We start from the raw sequence: 6,649 nt of genomic DNA, 5'->3' as shown, positions 1-6,649 counted from the left end.
AAGATATCTTCAGATCTGCTTGTTATAATCTTTGAAAGTAAAATGAATATTTTTATGACTAATTAGAATTAAAATTATCCATTCTTATCTTGGCTTAAGGTAAAAATTAACTCTTTAAAAACAATTCTAAAAATAAAAATAAAAACTCTAATCAGATACATGTTTAAATGTATAGCATTAATAGATAATTTACAAGAAGAAACTTCACTATTATTCTGAGCATTTTTGTGGTAATTTAATAACAGCTTATAATTTTGACAATAGCACTTTCTACTTATGGGTTGGTTTGTAGAGCTTTCTGTCTGTACCCACATAATGACTAAAAGATTACTTATTCACTTTGTGATAATAGTAAGTAATATAGTTCCATGAACAGAGTTAAGATTTAATGTGCTTTGGTTAAATGAGTGCATTAGATCAAAGTATGTTAGAACTAAGAAAATTTTATTTTTTAATGTTGAGTACATCTATATCATGAATTGACAATAAGGTGATCTTTAGTTATAAAGCTTGGCATATATACCATGTTCAGTAAGAGGACAAGAATAGAAGAGAAATAGACACTAAAATCATTCCCTTTTGCCAGGCATGGTGGCCCACACTTGTAATCCCCGTGCTTGGGAGGCGGAGACAGGAGGATCACGCAGGTTTGAAGCCAGCCGCGCTGGCTTAAGAGACCCTGTTTCCATATAAAAAAGTACAAAAATAGGTCTGGGAGTGTAGCCCAGAGGTAGAAGTGCTTCAAGGAACCCCAATACCACCAAAAATAAAAAAAATAAAACCATTCCCTTTTCGTTTTTCCATTGTTTTACTAGGATTTTATATGTGTTTGAATGTAATTTTAACGAGGAATCACCAAATGACAATAATCTTCTCAAGGTTATATTCATCCTAGTTGCTAATCAGTTAAACTTATTTTTATTTTTATTTTTATTTTTTTTATTAATTTATTTTTTAAATTGGTGCATTGTAGTCATATATCAATCACATTGGAGTACAAGACTTGAGAGGATATACAAGCACACATCATCCAATTAGCCCTCCTCCAGCCCCCATCCCATTCCCTCCCCCTCCCTCCATCCCACGCTCCTTTGGTGATTTACTTTGATACATTTGTTTATGTACCTCCGGCGTTTTAAAGAGGCTCCGTCCTCCAGTATTACATACCCTCTGATTGGTCACATTAGTTGCTTCACTATAGGGCCCTTTCTATAGCTCAACCTCTTCCTGTTGCCCTTTTCCTCCTAGTTATTGCTGATTAAGAGAAGCGTCTGATTTATATTTTCTGCGATATTTCTCTGTGCATGCTGTGTTGCAAGTACCGATCCCACTCTTGATGGTCCCAGTAGTGGCCTGGCTACTCAGTGGACTGATCCAGACCTCGCTGGCTCAAGCAGCGGCCTTGCCTCATGGAAGGCCCCAGTTCTGGTCTCGCTGGCCCCTGCACCGGTCTAACCCCTAAGCTGGCTTTGGTCCCGGCCTTGGAGGCCGCAGGAGTGAACTTGCCTCATGCCAGGCTCCGATGCTGGCCATTGGCCCCTGCACCGGTCTAACCCCTTGGCAGGATTCCAATCCCGGCCTCGGAGGCCCCAGCACCGGCCTAGCCTCACGGCAGGCTCCAATGCCGGCCTCGTTGGCCCCAGCACCGGCCTAACCCCTCGGCAGGTTCCGTTCCCAGGTTAGGAGGCCCAAGCACTGGCCATGTCTCACGGCAGGCTCCGATGCCGGCCTCGCTGGCCCCAGCACCGGCCTAACCCCTTGGCAGGCTCCGATCCCAGCCTCGGAGGCCCCAGCACTGGTCGTGCCTCACAGCAGGCTCCGATGCCGGCCTCGCTGGCCCCAGCAATGGCCTAACCCCTCGGCAGGCTCCGATCCCGGCCTTGGAGGCCCCAGCACTGGTCATGCCTCATGGCAGGCTCCGATGCCGGCCTCGCTGGCCCCAGCACCGGCCTAACCCCTCGGCAGGCTCTTATCCTGGCCTCGAGGCCCCAGTACCGGCCTTGCCTCAAGCAGGCTCTGATGCCAGCCTCACTGGCCCCAGCACTGGCCTAACCCCTCGGCAGGCTCCAATCCCGGCCTCGGAGGCCCCAGCACTTCATGCCTCAAGGCAGGCTCCGATGCCGGCCTCACTGGCCCCAGCACCGGCCTAACCCCTCAGCAGGCTCTTATCCTGGCCTCAGAGGCCCCAGTACTGGCCTTGCCTCAAGGCAGGCTCCGATGCCGGCCTCACTGGCCCCAGCACCGGCCTAACCCCTTGGCAGGCTCTTATCCTGGCCTCGGAGGCCCCAGTACCGGCCTTGCCTCAAGGCAGGCTCCGATGCCGGCCTCGCTGGCCCCAGTACCAGCCTAACCCCTCGGAAGGCTCTTATCCTGGCCTTGGAGGCCCCAATACCGGCCTTGCCTCACGGCAGGCTCCTATGCCGGCCTCACTGGCCCCAGCACCGGCCTAACCCCTCGGCAGACTCTTATCCTGGCCTCAAGGCCCCAGTACCGGCCCTGCCTCAAGGCAGGCTCTGATGCCAGCCTCACTGGCCCCAGCACCGGCCTAACCCCTCGGCAGGCTCCGATCCTGGCCTCGGAGGCCCCAGCACTGGTCATGCCTCACGGCAGGCTCCGATGCCGGCCTCACTGGCCCCAGCAGCGGCCTAACCCCTCGGCAGGCTCCGATCCCGGCCTCGGAGGCCCCAGCACTGGTCATGCCTCAAGGCAGGCTCCAATGCCGGCCTCGCTGGCCCCAGCACCGGCCTAACCCCTCGACAGGCTCTTATCCTGGCCTCGGAGGCCCCAGTACCAGCCTTGCCTCACGGCAGGCTCCGATGATGCCGGCCTCGCTGGCCCCAGCACCGGCCTAACCCCTCGGCAGGCTCTTATCCAGGCCTCGGATGCCCCAGTACCAGCCTTGCCTCAAGGCAGGCTGATGCCGGCCTCGGAGGCCCCAGCACCAGCCTTGCCTTATGGCAGGCTCTGATGCCGGCCTTGCTGGCCCCAGCACTGGCCTAAGCCCTCAGCAGGCTCTTATCCTGACCTCGGAGGCCCCAGTACTGGCCTTGCCTCGAGGCAGTCTCCGATGCCGGCCTCGCTGGCCCCAACACCGGCCTAACCCCTCGGCAGGCTCCGATCCCGGCCTTGGAGGCCCCAGCACTGGTCATGCCTCATGGCAGGCTCCGATGCTGGCCTCACTGGCCCCAGCACCGGCCTAACCCCTCGGCAGGCTCTTATCCTGACCTCGGAGGCCCCAGTACCGGCCTTGCCTCACGGCAGGCTCCGATGCCGGCCTCACTGACCCCAGCACCGGCCTTGCCTCACGGCAGGCTCCAATGCCGGCCACACTGGCCCTAGCACCGACCTAACCCCTGGGCAGGCTCTTATCCTGACCTCGGAGGCCCCAGTACCGGCCTTGCCTCATGGCAGGCTCTGATGCCAGCCTTGCTGGCCCCAGCACTGGCCTAACCCCTCAGCAGGCTCCGGTCCCGTCCTCGGGGGCCCCAGCACTGGCCTTGCGTCTTGGCAGGCTCCGATGCCGGCCTTGCTGACTCCAGCACCGGCCTAACTCCTCAGCAAGTTCCGGACCCGAACTCGGAGGCCCTAGCACAAGCCTTGCCTCATGGCAGGCTCCAATGCTGGCCTCGCTGGCCCCAGCATCGGTCTAACCCCTCTGCAGGTTCCAATCCCAGCCACGGAGGCCTCAGTAGTGGCCTTGCCTCACAGCAAGCTCCGATGTCGGCCACTGGCCCCGGCACCCGCCCAACCCCTCAGCAGGTTCCAATCACTGTCTCTGTGGTTATTATTTCAAAGGTTCCAGGTGTAATGTATCAGATCTCTACCTCCCCCGAGTATTGGCCACTGGCATTGCCACTGCCTCCACCGTTCCAAATCCTTCCCAGGCTCCCTTTCCACTCTGAATGTTGTCCAGTGTTCCTAAGCATGCGTGATGGTAGCATTTGACATTTGGTGTAATTTCTCCAAAAAAATAAAGTTGGTAAGATCCGGTTTCTGCTTCTCCTGAATACAAGTCTCCACCACCATCGCGGAGAACTCCTTCAACACCGCATTTCTCCTTGGTCTCCGCTAAACTCTCTCCTTATATGTGATGTCTGAGATTCTTAACAATATAGAGAAATAGCAGTCCTCTTTCACGGCGAATTTTTCCATAAGTTCCAGTGCATTTAGATAAGTTTTGTCTGCATCTCCAGTGTCCTGGCATCCATAACGGCTTTCTTACCTCCTCTCCGATATTTCTCTTTATCTTTTTCTGTTCTGGGCCCGGTTTCTCCAGGGGTCTGGCGTGCTACTCGCAGTTCGGCCTGGGGCCCAGAGTCCCGCGACCCGGGCCCCATCTGGCGTGCCCCGCGCGTGACCCCCGCCCAGAACCCAGAGTCTTACTGGGCCCGGTTTCTCCAGGGGTCTGGCGTGCTACGCGCAGTTCGGCCCGGGGCCCAGGGTCCCGCGATCCGGGCCCCGACTTTTGTTAAACTTATTTTTATATAGCCCAGGCAAGTTACTAGATAAGACATGTCTTTGTAATACACAGTTTAAATGGTATTCAGAGACTCTTCTAAATAATTACATTATATGTATAATCTGAGATATTTTCCTTTTAATTCTTCTCTTAATTTTTAATCCCTCCCCTAGCTCTTGCAGTTGTGTTCATAATCCTATATCAGCTTCTTAAATAAGTTTTCAATTATTCCTTATGTTCTACTTATTAAAATTATATTTTTCTATTTAGAGATTTCATCATTTAACATTTTTAACAGTTTGAAGCCAAATAGTAGTAGTTGCTATTAATGAGTACTTTCTACAAAATGAGCATTATAGTATGCATTCTATTGTTATAATTTATTATATTCATCTTCTTAAATGGAGAAAATGTTACCAGTTCAGTTGTAAAGATTGCAGTTTAATTTTTTTGAGAAACCACTATATTGTTCTCTGTAACAGCTGTGACCATTTATATCCCCACCAAAAAAATGAATACTTATACACTGTATGTGGGATTATAAAATATTACAACCACTATGAAGATCAGTATAGAGGTTCCTCAAAAAAACTAGGAATAAATCCACCATATGACCCAGGTATACCACTCCTCAGTATCTTTATAAAAGAATCAACGGTATAATACTATAGTGATACATGCATGCCCATGTTCACACCAACACAAATCATAATAACTAAATTATGGAACCAGCCTAGGCGTTTTCCAACAGATTAATGGATTAAAAAATGTGGCATATACACTCAGTGAAGTCTTACTCATCCATAAAGATGAAATAATTATGTAATTTGCAGAAAAATGAATGGAGCTATAGAATGTCATGCTAAGTGATATCAGCCAGACTAAAGAAATCAAGGGTCTTATATTTTCTCTTGTACATAGAACTTAAAGAGAACAAAAGAAACTTTACAAAAATAAAAATGAGAGACCAGAAGAATAGTGGAAGGAGAATGAGGGAGGTAGGATAGGAGGGGAAAAAGAGACTTGATAAAGAAAACAGACCAAATTTTGTTGTTGTAATATGAATGTTTCTCTACCAGTAGCATTAGCACTATGGGAAGAGAAGAGAGGTGGTAGGTGTGGAGTGTAGAGGGAACTACACCAAGAAATGAATGTGCCACTTCTAATCTCAATATGGCGTATAACTACAGTACACCAATAACATTTTTTCAAGTTTTACTTCATCACAAGGTGCAAAAGTTCTCTTTCCCCACATCTTCATCACTATTATTTTTCTTTTGTCTTTTTCATAGCTGCAATTTTTACTTGAGTGAGGTGATATTTTATTGTGATTTATATTAGCATCTGCATGATGATTAGTGATGCTGAGCATGGTGTGTGTGTGTGTGTGTGTGTGTGTGTGTGTGTGCGTGTGTGTTGGTCTTCTTTTAAGATCTGTTTACATTTTGGGCCTATTTTTAAAACTGTATTATTTGTTTTGTTGCCAGAGAGTTGTTTGAATTAATTTTATTTTATATTCTAGATAATAACTCCCTTACCTGACGTATATAGTTTTTGAATATTTTCTCTGATTTTTTAGGTTGTCTCTTCATCGGGTCAACCTAAGTATCCATTAACAGATGAATGAATTTTAAAAAATATGTTATAGTTAAATATAATTATTTATCACTTAAGGACAAGGAAACAGTCTGAGAAACATCATTGGGTGATTTTTTTTCATGGTATGTTTATTATATAGTGCACCTATAAAACCCTATAGGGTATAAATAAACCACTTTATATGACCTGTTGATGCAATCATGAGACCCAGGAAACATAAGATGCATGTGGCTGCTACTGGCATCATGCAACACTGTCTTACACTGTACTAGCTTTTTAATTATTTTATTTTATTTTCAGGTCTGGGGATGGAACCCAGGGGCATTCGACCTCCAAGCTATACCCCCTGCCCTATTTTTTCTTCTTTATTTTGAAACAGGGTCTCACTAAATTACCACGATCCTCCAGTTTCAGCCTCCTGAATGTTGGGATTACAACCGTGCGCCACCATGCCTGGCTGCTTTTTAATAATTTTTAAGAGTACACTTTAATGTTCAAAAGTTTAGTATAAGCCCAGTGTGGTGGTGCATGCTTGTAATCCCAGCTTTGGGAGGTTGAGACAGGAGATCACAGGTTGAAAGTTAGCCTCAG

Source organism: Muscardinus avellanarius (genome assembly GCF_963383645.1).
Source record: "Muscardinus avellanarius genome assembly, chromosome: 1".
Lineage (NCBI taxonomy): Eukaryota > Metazoa > Chordata > Mammalia > Rodentia > Gliridae > Muscardinus > Muscardinus avellanarius.
This window is presented reverse-complemented; position numbering follows the sequence as displayed.